Source organism: Triticum aestivum, chromosome 2B (genome assembly GCF_018294505.1).
Source record: "Triticum aestivum cultivar Chinese Spring chromosome 2B, IWGSC CS RefSeq v2.1, whole genome shotgun sequence".
Classification (NCBI taxonomy): domain Eukaryota; kingdom Viridiplantae; phylum Streptophyta; class Magnoliopsida; order Poales; family Poaceae; genus Triticum; species Triticum aestivum.
In genome coordinates, this window is record NC_057798.1 from 545791166 (window position 1) to 545802920 (window position 11755).

The following is an 11755-nucleotide window of genomic DNA, read 5'->3' on the forward strand; positions in this document are numbered from 1 at the left end:
ATTGCTTCTTTATCTAAACAGCCCCTACTTTTTATTTACGTGCTCTTTATTATCTTGCAAACCTATCCAACAATACCTACAAAGTACTTCTAGTTTCATACTTGTTCTAGGTAAAGTGAACGTCAAGCGTGCATAGAGTTGTATCGGTGGTCGATAAAACTTGAGGGAATATTTGTTCTACCTTTGGCTCCTCGTTGGGTTCGACACTCTTACTTATCGAAAGAGGCTACAATTGATCCCCTACACTTGTGGGTTATCAGTGGTTCTCTCTCAGAAAATGATTGCTGGAAGTGTAGGCACGTTCTGATGGCTTTCTCCACAAATTAAGAGAGGGTGGAGGGGTATATATAGCCTCCACACAAAATCTAACCGTTACACACAATTTACCAAAATCGGTGAGACTGAATCATAAAACTCGGTCAGACCGATTTAGTTCATAATGTGACTGTTAGGCATTTTGGTGGGACCGATATGATCAACTCGGTAGAACTGATGTGCTAGGGTAAAACCTCATCTCGGTTTGACCGATTACACAAACTCGGTGGAACCGATTTTGGTAATAAGCGAAACAGAGAGTTGGTCAGGCAAACTCGGTGGGACCGATTGCATATCTCGATGAGACCGAAATTATTGCAATAGGCAACAAAGAGTTTGCAAGCCCATCTCGGTGAGACCAAGATCCCATCGGTGAGACCGAATTGATTAGGGTTTCTGGCAGTGGCTATGTCAAGTGAACTCGGTGGCGCCGGATAGATCAAGTAGGTGGGGCTGAGTTTGACTTTTGGTATGGGTCATATGTGGATATGAGAAAGTGGTTGAGGGCTTTGGAGCATATCACTAAGCACTTTGAGCAAGCAAGCCATTAAGCAACACCTCATCCCCTTTTAATAGTATTGGCTTTCCTATGGACTCAATGTGATCTTGGATCACTGAAATAGAAAATGTAGAGTCTTGAGCTTTGAGCTTGAGCTAATCCTTTGTCCTTAGCATCTTGAAGGGGTTCCACATCCTCTTGTCCATGCCACTCCACTGTTGGACTTATCTGAAATATACTAGATAAAAGTATTAGTCCAACAAGAGATATGTTGACATTAATTACCAAAATCACCCAGGGAGCCCTTTTAGCGAGCACTTTTCCTCTCTGGCGGAGCGATTCCATCGGGGATACTTCCCTCCAGGAGGGGGAAATCAAAACCTTCGTCATCACCAATGTTCCTCTCATCGTGGGAGGAATTATCTCCGACACTGGCTTAAACCCTAGTTTATGCGCTATTTCATAAGGGGCTAATTTGGATCCATATGTTTCAGGCCATGGTTAATATATCTTAATTTTTTTGTAGTTGTGGATGCTTGCGATAGGGGGTAATCAAAGTGGGTTGTTTGTTCAAGTAAGAACAACACCCTAACACCGGTCCACCCAAAGTAGTGAACACGAATGAACTAAAGATGATGAATAACATGACTAGACGAGAATTCCCATGTGTCCTCGAGAACGCTTTGCTTAATATAAGAAGTACTTCCGGCTTGTCCTTTGCAATAAAAAGATAGGGCCACCTTGCTGCACTTTGTTACTTTGGTTACTTGTTACTTGCTACGAATTATATCGCTATCAAACTATTTGTTACTGCTACTTTACAACACTTGCATAGATTAGTTTGCTGAAACTGCTTATCAATTCCTTCTGCTCCTTGTTGGGTTCGACACTCTTAATTATCGAAAGGACTACGGTTGATCCCTTATCCTTGTGAGTCATCAAATGTCACCATGGCTCTTTTGATGACAAAAAATGGTTTTACGTGACACAAGTGAAACGTCGCAAAATAGAGCAGATTTTGTAGTGATAGTAGTAACCCAAACTTTGTGACTAGAGGTCCCGTAAATTAGGACCTGGAAAGAATAAGCTATTGGTTAACTGAGGAGAGTAATATATGACCGTGTCTAGGTGAAGATGCAAAACTCTCAGAGCTTTAAGGCAGGTTGGCAACATGCCTTAATATGGTTCTATTGGTTATGATTAGCAAAGATGTTGTCATATAGAGCAGTCATGAAAGAACACACCTATATAAGCTTTGTTTGTGAACGTTGCAGTCTATGAGACTTGGGTGATCTCTAATAAGGTCACGAAGAGACCAGGGAGTATGACATATATGCTCCAAACTACGCGGTAGCCTACTGGTAGTCAGGGACTGGTTGCGACTTTAAGTGAAAATCGTCCACACAAAACTAGCCATTCAAGGCATAGTCCATTGTCAACTTGTGGATGGATGTAACTTAAAACTCTAGGCAAACGTTCAAGTTTACAGTCTGTGTTGAAACACTAGTAAAGTAAACAAGTAGCAAGAAAAAGACAATTCTCTAAGTGGGTATTTGAGATCTAATGGGGGGGTTGTTAGAAATAATGGGCCTAGCCCATGTAGAATTTCTAAAATCTCAAACTAGGCCCATGAATAAATGGCAAGCGGTGGTTCTAAAGTTTAGTACCACCCCGAAAGTTGAACATGTATAAGACCTCTTTATATAGTGGATTCTCTACACCACACTTAGTGACATGTGAAGGATAGAAATAGAAGACAACACGTGTGTTCTCGCTGCTAGCCTGGCCTGGCCAGGCTCGGGCCGAGGCGGCGCGTGCGTGTGACATGCGGGCAAATGGTTCGCCAAAATCCGGTCTGTTGTCTTGTAGGGGCACATCTTCCTTTTTGTCGTTTTATTTTTTGATATCTTGGCAGACAAGTTATTTATTTCTTGTTCGGCACGTATACGACTTAGAAGCCAAGTTGGTTTGAGATCTTGACCGCGACATGATACCAACACTGGTCCTATTATATATACTGCTACTGGCCGCGTCCAAAGACACATCAAAACGCCTAGGGTTTTGCCTTATATGGTCACTCGCGTCGCCACCGTAGTTTACTCCATTTCGAACGCCGGCATGCATCGGCGTGCGGGAGAGCAGGTCTCCGAAACGTGACTACTCAAGTTCGTTATCACAGGTCATATTCGGTCCAAGTTGGCGGCGCTATTCATCATCATCGTCAACACCGTTAACAATAGATTGTCGCCAACATCATCATCAACAACGTCGCTCCTGCAGCAGCAGCTAATGAACAATATATCCATCGTGATCTGTTCATGTCTCTATTTGTAGTTGTTGTTACTTGTGCGATGCTAATTTGCATGTTTTAGTGTTCATCTAGTATGCTAGATTTGTTGCATACTATTTTCTTTTCTGGTCATGAGATATTTACTGGAATTAATCATGAACCTACCTGATTTCCGAACAAGAATAACTCAATAAAATAAAGGGACTAGCTATCCAACGAGCTAATGGAATGTTGGGACCTAGACAAGAAATAATATAGTTTAGCCTGACTCTATGGATAAGAAGATGTAGCTCTTCCTTAAGCTTCCTCTTGCAATTGTACAAACTTAGTTGGATTAATTTGAATCCTTCCCGGTGATCTAAATAGTCCAAGAGATCAAGATGAAGAACTCCAAGAAGAAATGGCACACTCATCAACCTCTTGAAGTGAGCCATTATATCCCGAATTTAACATGGGTTGGATTCCAGCGTGAACATGCAAATATATGTTTTTCTCTAAGGAAAGATGCATGGGGCTGATATAGCCAAGTTAATTGCCGAAATGGCTTGCAAGAAAACCCATTATTTCAATTGAAACTCTAGACTAAGATTATTTATGGCTGAAATCTTCTAACGCAATTCTTTTGTTTTTTTGCGGGTAACGCATTTCTCAACTGTTTCCCCATTTGTTCATCCAGACACTGTCAAAACAGAAAAATGACACGCAACAGGGTCTAGGAAACTCCCGTGTGTGTCTGGACTGTCCAGTTTTTTCTATTTACACATCAAATTTGGAGGGAAAATGAGCCCCTCTGAAGTCTGAACATATGTGTGGTCCAGGCCATGTCAGTGCTACCCGGCAACCCAACCCAACCCTCCTCCCTCTTTCCATCCCCACTGAACCCACACACACCGGACAGTTGGGGGATGTTTGTGGACACGTCCGGGAGATTCACTGAATGCGCTTGGAGATGCCTTGATAAATTCATTGTAAAAAGAAAACACATTGCATCATTGTAATATATCAGGACCGGCTTCCCCAAAAGCTTGAGCACTACTCCTATAGCTAGCAGTAGACGGCGACGCTAGCTCAGCTAAGGTCGCGTCCACGCTCCACCCATCAGTCTGCATCAAATACCAGAGGCAGTCACATGAACTTTCCCCGGCCACCATGCGGCCACGTACATGGGTCGATCGCTGCAACCTTAAAACCTCCTGCTCTCTGGAGTACCATCTCTCTCGAGTCACAGCCCTCCAGGAAAGCTCACTGGTACGGGCATGTGCTCCGTGTCAAGCCCCTACTGGCTTTCGGCGTTTTAATAGTAGTACCCTTATCTCTTGCAGCAGCCCGGCCGGCCACACCCACGCTCCCGATCCCCCAATTTCGGGACCAAGACCAGCGCTGCGCTGAGCCGGTCGCGCCAGCCAGCCAGCCAGCCTAGCTGTAGTTAGTGGGAGTGGGAGTGGGAGTGGGAGTGGGGCGCCGCGGCCAGCGATGCCGGCCTCGCTGCAGCCAGAGCGAGCACGAGGCCGAGGCCGGCGCGAGGAACCCTAGAGTGCCCTGCTGGAGCTCTGGCCCACCTCGACCTCGATCGCCCCCCTTGGCCTATAAATCTGCACGGCCGGTACACAGCACTGGCCTCCTCTCCTCCTCGATCGATCTTTCGGTCTTTCCAAACCAAAACTAACGCCCGTTTCTTTCGCATGGGCTCGTAGTCTCGGCAGTGGTGGTTGCGCGGTGCCGGAGGGGTGATGGTATGCGGTGGGGGCGATGGGGGTGAAGCGCGGTGAGCGGGATGGTGCCAGCCGGCCGGGCGCGCGCACGGTGACAGAAGAGAGTGAGCACACGGCCGGCAGGACGGCCCCCGCCGGATGGTGCCGTCGCGGCCGCGTGCTCACTGCTCTATCTGTCACCGGCTGCTTCTTCGGGTTTCCGTCGACCCCCGGCCGGCCCTCCTCCGCCGTTTGTGCCCAGCCCCCTCGCTCTCACTGCATGCCCAGCGCGCGGACAAACGGTTTCCAGCACCAGCAGTACCATTTTCTTTCACATCTCACAGGCGAATGAATTAGCGATACTGTTTAGTTTCACTTTCATCCCCATTATCGATCCGTCTAGTATGATATCTTGAAATTTATAATCCATATGCGTGTGATTTTTGGGTCATTTTTTCATGAACTGTTTGATTCGAGTAGGTAGGTAGCGCCTGTACTAGCTGATGGTTTTCCCTCCCATGCTTGTACGACGCCGTTCGTTCATCTTTCCCGAGGAGCCTGCCCTATTCCACCTTTTCTTCTCCCCTTTCTTGGGAAGGAGATGCATATTCATTGCGCCATTGATGGATCTCGGAGCACGAGCATCGATCACGACGCAGGAATCTACTCCTCCTCCAAGGTAGCAGTACTGTAAATTTTAACCAGATCTGTTCACTGCTCGCGCCTCCTCCTCTTACATCCATCTTCCTCTTTCTCTTCCAGGACAGGTACAGTTAACAGACAGTTCAACGAAGCACCAGCCCAGACTTCACATGCAAACTGGCTCAGTCAGACAGGAGCTCTAGCATGGGTTTAATTTGATCTGACGGTGGATGGATAGCACACCACGGCCACACAGATCTGCTGCTCCTGCCATTTCCACTACCATCAGGTCAGTACTTAACTTGTGCTGTCTCCTGTCCTTTCTGTTATTCATGCACATCGCTAGCTGGATGGTATTCAAAGTATGAGTAATGGTGCAACGATACGTTGTCCCCTAGCTGTGGCTCCACAAATGTAGGATATACTGTTGGGCTACTGTTCCATTGATGGCTCTCGTACATACACGCTATCGTCACAATCCTCGCCCCACCTTGCATGTTTGACCCGAGCTTGGGCCGGCATGGCTCCTGTGCAGTGAAAGAAATTTCAACAGAGACTGTTCCTAGTGGATCATATAATCTCGCAGAGCGAGAGAGAGTTGCACCTGCAAAATAATGCTTTTTTTGGGGGAGAGACTGAAGTTTTGGGTCTAAAAGATTTAATAAGATTTAATAGCTAGGCGAGTTGGCTGCTTCTAGCAATTGATCTGCTTGCAAATTAAGTTAGTATGTTATTGTTTCATCTGTTGGTAAACGTTAATTGTAGGTGTGGAGAAGTTTCTTGTGCAAATCCATGGATAGCACACACAAACTCACCAGGTACCAGCTGGTTTTTCATACTCCGATAGCTCATTTCTAGGTTGGAATGCCGAAGCCCCCATTTCAAAATATAAGACTCATTAGACAAGGTTTTGACTAATAATTATTTCATTAATATGCAATTATTGGTGTGATATCATTTCGGAAGTTATGACCATAAGTAAATACTCCCTCTTATATTTCTTTATAGAGGGAGTACTAATTTTGAAAATGGATCTAGTGACATTAGATTCATGTCAAATAAACCAAGTATACATTAATGAAGCAAAAAAAAGTGTGTATGTGTCTGTGTCAAAGCCTCCACATAACGAAACAACAATATGATTCATATTTTGAAATGGAGATTGTAATCAGCACAACTGTTCATTGTTTCCTTGCGAAACGAAGAGCCAGATTTAGTATGATGAGTATCTAAGTTTGATCTAACTAAGTTGCAATATTTCATGCTTTATGTTTATGTGGCTAGAAAGTGTGGGTCTTTAAACTGCTGCCCTACAGGCATACCTAATTACTCCCTCTGTCCCATAATGTAAGATGTTTTTAGTGTCAAAAAACGTCTTATACTATGAATATAAGACGGAGGGGGTACTATATGATGAAAGTTTTCTAAAAACATGCTCCGCGCCAGTATTATAGTTATCATTTTGCAGTAAATATGCAACTGCACTTGGTATATCCATCTGCCCCTGGAAAATTTTGTAAGTAGCTAGATCACACCTTACATATGCCCATGAATCTTGCATGCATGCATGGGAGGGGTACTGGTCTATATAGTCACCCTGATTATTTGTTACTTTATGTTTTGTTTAGAAGCATGTCAATACGAGCACTTTGCTGCATCTCTAGTGAAGTAATCCACCACTGTCAACTGTATTGTAATAAGTAATCTCTAGTGCCCTATTTTAATTATAAAATTCAACCTTGGAATATACACTAGGGTCATAAGATAAACTTCCACAGTGATTTTGATCCCCCACCGTATTGCTCACCATCAATTAGTATATGATAATGTGCGTAAATATCTTTTACCCCAAAGTGTGTTATAAACTCTAGTTTGATGAAATGCATGAGCTTAGCTTGAGGATTACATATTAAATAAGAAAACTAGGGGAATTACATATATTTGACTTAAAAGGTGACTGGAAGCTCAAACCAATGACAACACTACATCCTCGTGCATCGCCACTAGGTTGTATTGGTGTCTATGCATGGTTAATACTTACTGCTAGTCTGCAGTTGTTGTACCCATGTATGGAGTCTATTTATGCTAAATCCAGTTTTGCAGTATGGCTTTGATAAATATGCTTCCACTTAACTAATATATGTACCCACGTTCCAAAGTTGATATTGATAAGAGCATTTGAAAAGCCACCATTCTTCATTTTTAACATTTTTTTGCGGGTGCATTTTTAACAAATTACTGTGCTAAGCTATACATATAACAGCTCTGTTCATCTTTAGAGCCTCTTATTATCGCATTGTGTTGACATGTGGGATTTAACATATTGCTTGAGGATTTGTTAGATAAAATGACTTTTACATAAAAGAATTAATACTGCTAGCTTTTATACTTTTTCTCGGCAGTGGCACATGATGTATATTGTACACTAGGTGCATGCACGAATAAGCTATGTGTTGGATACACCCATACATGTGATCACAGAAAGGAATCAAGGGCATCGTCTTGTTAGCAGTCTACAATTTGAAGTAAATCTGTAGGAGACAATAAACTCCTACACATGTTGATAAAATTGAAGTATTCAAGTACAATAAAGGCTAGCTGCACATCAAGTTAGACACATATAATTCATCTGTCAAGTAGTTATCAAACTTTATGATTTAATCAACATGAATGTATGTATATACATATAGGTTGTAAAAATGGAAAATGGAAATTCAAGTAGTGCATGATTTTTTTCTTTACACTTTTTTTTGCATGCTTCATACATATGTGCGTAGCCTTAATCAGCTCTATGTGGACACAGTGACATGTTCTAGCCAAGTAGGGGATTTTGGCATCTACTTTTGTTTGAATGAAATGGTTGCATGTATTGTCCATGCTCAGTCGTGTGATCAGAAATAAACCTTTCGTCATGAAGAGATAATATTGTCTTCCTGACAATTGGCAGATTTTTAAAACAATCTTTTGACTACTTCATTATCAACCATTATTTCCGATTAGATTATTAAACCTAAGCAATGAGATTGATGCACGTTGAAATGCTGCATGGAATACTTATTGAAGAAAAGTATGCGCTTCCTTTGTTTAAACTATTTGTGCCTACCCCAACTTGTTTGGGACTAAAGGCTTCGTTGTTGTTGTTGTAATTTATTCACTCATGATGAATTTTGGGAACCCGTTCTTCTTTTTACTAGTGAGTAGTGAAAATGCACGCCAAAGAATGCCAGACTGACACAACTCGTACATGAAAACGCATGTATGCCTTTCTGAATAAAGAACTATTTCCACTGTCCAGAATTAACTGTCGCTGAAATGAGTAAATCTACACTCTAAAACGCGTCTAGATACACTCATTTCAACGACAACTAGTTCCAGACGAAGGTTGTATATACCACAGGGACATCATAAGTTCTGTAAAGCATGAGATACAACAGTTTTCATGTATATAATCTGGAATAGGGGAACACTTATGAGGTGATGAATTACTTGCAGGAGGTAAGTTGTTTTACAAATGTGACATTGGATCTATAATTTTTTTCTTTTCAACATAATTTTTTGATCTGGTAAAAATGAAATTAGTACTATATGAGTCATATGTATTGTAGACACCAAACGAAGCAGTGGTTTATCCAAACTTCAAAAATAATAATCTATTTTCTAATCCGTTATTGAGAAAGTGTGAAAAGAGCCAAGAGACTTGAATTTTGGACTTCAGCAATAAGGATTGATGAATTGTACAGACGAATATGGAGAGTAATATTTATACACGCCCACTATAAGGAGATTATGAGTTTCATTAAATATATCAGACGGCTGATGGAACTAGTGCTTTTCAAATTATTATTTTGGAAGGTCGAGCTTTTCATATTGGTATAGAAATGGGGTAAATTGTTCTTTCTTTTTTCATTGTCGATCTTTATGTTCAAATTATTGGCTCAAGTTTATAAACGAATAATGGAACAACTACTGCACAAGAAAGGGTATATTTCCATGGCCAAGAGAGCACTAGAAGCCTTCTTGTAAATTTCAAAATAAGATTAGTTTATTTATATAATTTCAAAATAAGATTAGTTAACATCAAACAAGAATTTGTGGGATATAACATGAAAAGCAATTAATAAAAATTGAACGTGACACTACTATATATAAAAAGTAGTTGCAGGTCTTCTCATTAGAAAACAAATGTTTGTGTGCATGATTTAAATTTTCCTATTAACCGACACAAAGTTTCAAGACTTGATGGTATGTTAAACGAGCAGGGTTGAGCTAAGACATATGATTAAACTTATTTGATGTATTAGTTAGTGGTAGATTAGGCTAGTTGTAATGGGAGTATCGTAGCTAGTATCATGCATGCCAACTAGACAATTTTGGTGAGATGGCATAGAATTAAATGAAGAAAGTGAGGGTTGAGTATCATATCATGATATTGTATCATAATAAATGTATGCTACTTTGTGTTATACATGGCAATAAATAAAGTACTATATGATACTAATACAGCGATGCTACACACACGACGATATTGGACGATCACCGAACGATGCTACACATCAAACCGTCCATGCGTTAGAGCAAACGTAGCTAGCACCATTCATTCTCGCATCGTGTGGAGTTCGGCCGGGCAGTGTCGTCCGTGTAGTATTTTCGATACTAATATATGATACTATCCACACTAGTATCATGTGCATGATACTAGTATATGATACTCCCCATTACCAGCCTAAATATCTTCCTAGCGTGTTCTAAATTACCTTTAAAAGTGTGTTCTAAATTACCTTTAAAAAGACCGCTGCCTATGTGTGGGAGATTGGGATATAGTTTTTCTTAGAACCCTGCTATACACACGGCACTACACACAGGATTTCTATATGACGCTGAAGATCACACCATCCGTTTGATACGAGTGTCGGCTGCATGTCGTGCCGTTGTTCTTGGGCTAGCTGATTTGTTGCCGATAGGACGCTATCCATGCCGGCCAGCCTGTCTCTTGATCTAGAGACGTTGTCTTGGAGCTCCATCATTCTGTGGATGAGCTTGGTAAAGTTTTCCGCTAGATTAGGGTCTCCGCGCGTGGCCTGTAGTTTGTCGATGAGAGCTGTGGCGGCCTGGAGGTCGTGGGCTCTTGTTGGTGGAGGTGCGACCTCTCCGGATTCACTGAAGCCTATGCCGAGCTCCCGTCCGCGGGCTGCAAGGTCTTGGAGGGTAGCTCGTGGACGGCGACGTGATCGGCGCAACCGTTCGTAGTCTATTGTTTCCTGTCATCGCGCTTCTCTCTCGGCGGCCTCCCGGGTGCGTCGTTGAAGCTGCAGATGTGTATTTAATGTCGCCATACGGAGGGCCTCCATTGCCCGAGCCGTCAGATCATTGTCGGGTATTGGTGTGGTGAGGAGGTTCATAGCCTCCGCGAAGATGACTGGTTGCATTAACGCGACGTCCGCAAGGCTTGAGGTGCCGCCCCAGGGGTGAAGAAACCTGGCGGTGCAGATCCCAGCAGGGTGCCCATGCCGTTGTGCTACTACAGGGTGATCAGAGGCGCCGTTGGTGTTGAAGTCTTTTTTTTTGTGAATACGCTTTGTTGCGTATCATTTCATTGATAGAAGGGGGAGGGAAACACAGGGTGCAACTCTAGGGGGCGTACACTGAAGGCGTCCCGAAGAGTGCAAGGTGAGCAGAGAAGAGGGTGCTCAGCCTCAGTACAAGTGCGTTCAGGTTACAGGAATGATGGATGCTAGCCTAGTTGCTCCAGCACGTGCCCACAGGCGGGCCTCGTCTTTGATTGTGCGATCCAGATTGTCATTCGAAGGCCGGGTATTGTCGAACACGGCTGTGTTTCGGTGCTTCCATTTTTATTTTATTTTTAAGAAATCACCGGGGGAGGGGTTCCTCCACCTGAATATATTACTCAAAGTGACCATTATGCCAAGAGAGTGATCCAGTTTATAAGGGAAACCGGATCGAAAATCTGAACAAATTGACCCCGTTTATAAGGGAAACCGGGCCGAAAACCATACAAGTAGCAAGATTACAAAAGGATGAGAAGAACACGATGCCCAAGATAAGGCAGGACCTAGCTAGCAGGCGAAAAGGACCATCACCACAAGAGACACAAGTAGATGTAGGGTGTCGTCGAAGGATCACAATACCAAGACTTTGCAAGCAACCTAACGCACAGCACCGGCGTACAAACCGAACCCACGGCGCAACACAGGAGCATCCATAATCAACGAGTGCCAAGCACGAACCTTGAGTCGGAGCTCCACCAGTGGAATTCAGAACGATTAGCAAGTTTGGGAAGGCTTCTTGCGTCGTCATTGA

General features: G+C 43.0%; 1 long non-coding RNA gene across 1 annotated transcript; it reads left to right on the plus strand.

Moving 5' to 3' along the window:
* The first annotated feature begins 4579 nt into the window (after nt 1–4579).
* Nucleotides 4580–11120, plus strand: LOC123045939 (uncharacterized). Its single transcript, XR_006421772.1, has 3 exons — nt 4580–4707; nt 4799–5474; nt 5558–11120. It is a non-coding gene; the product is annotated as an uncharacterized lncRNA (long non-coding RNA).
* The last annotated feature ends 635 nt before the right edge of the window (nt 11121–11755 follow it).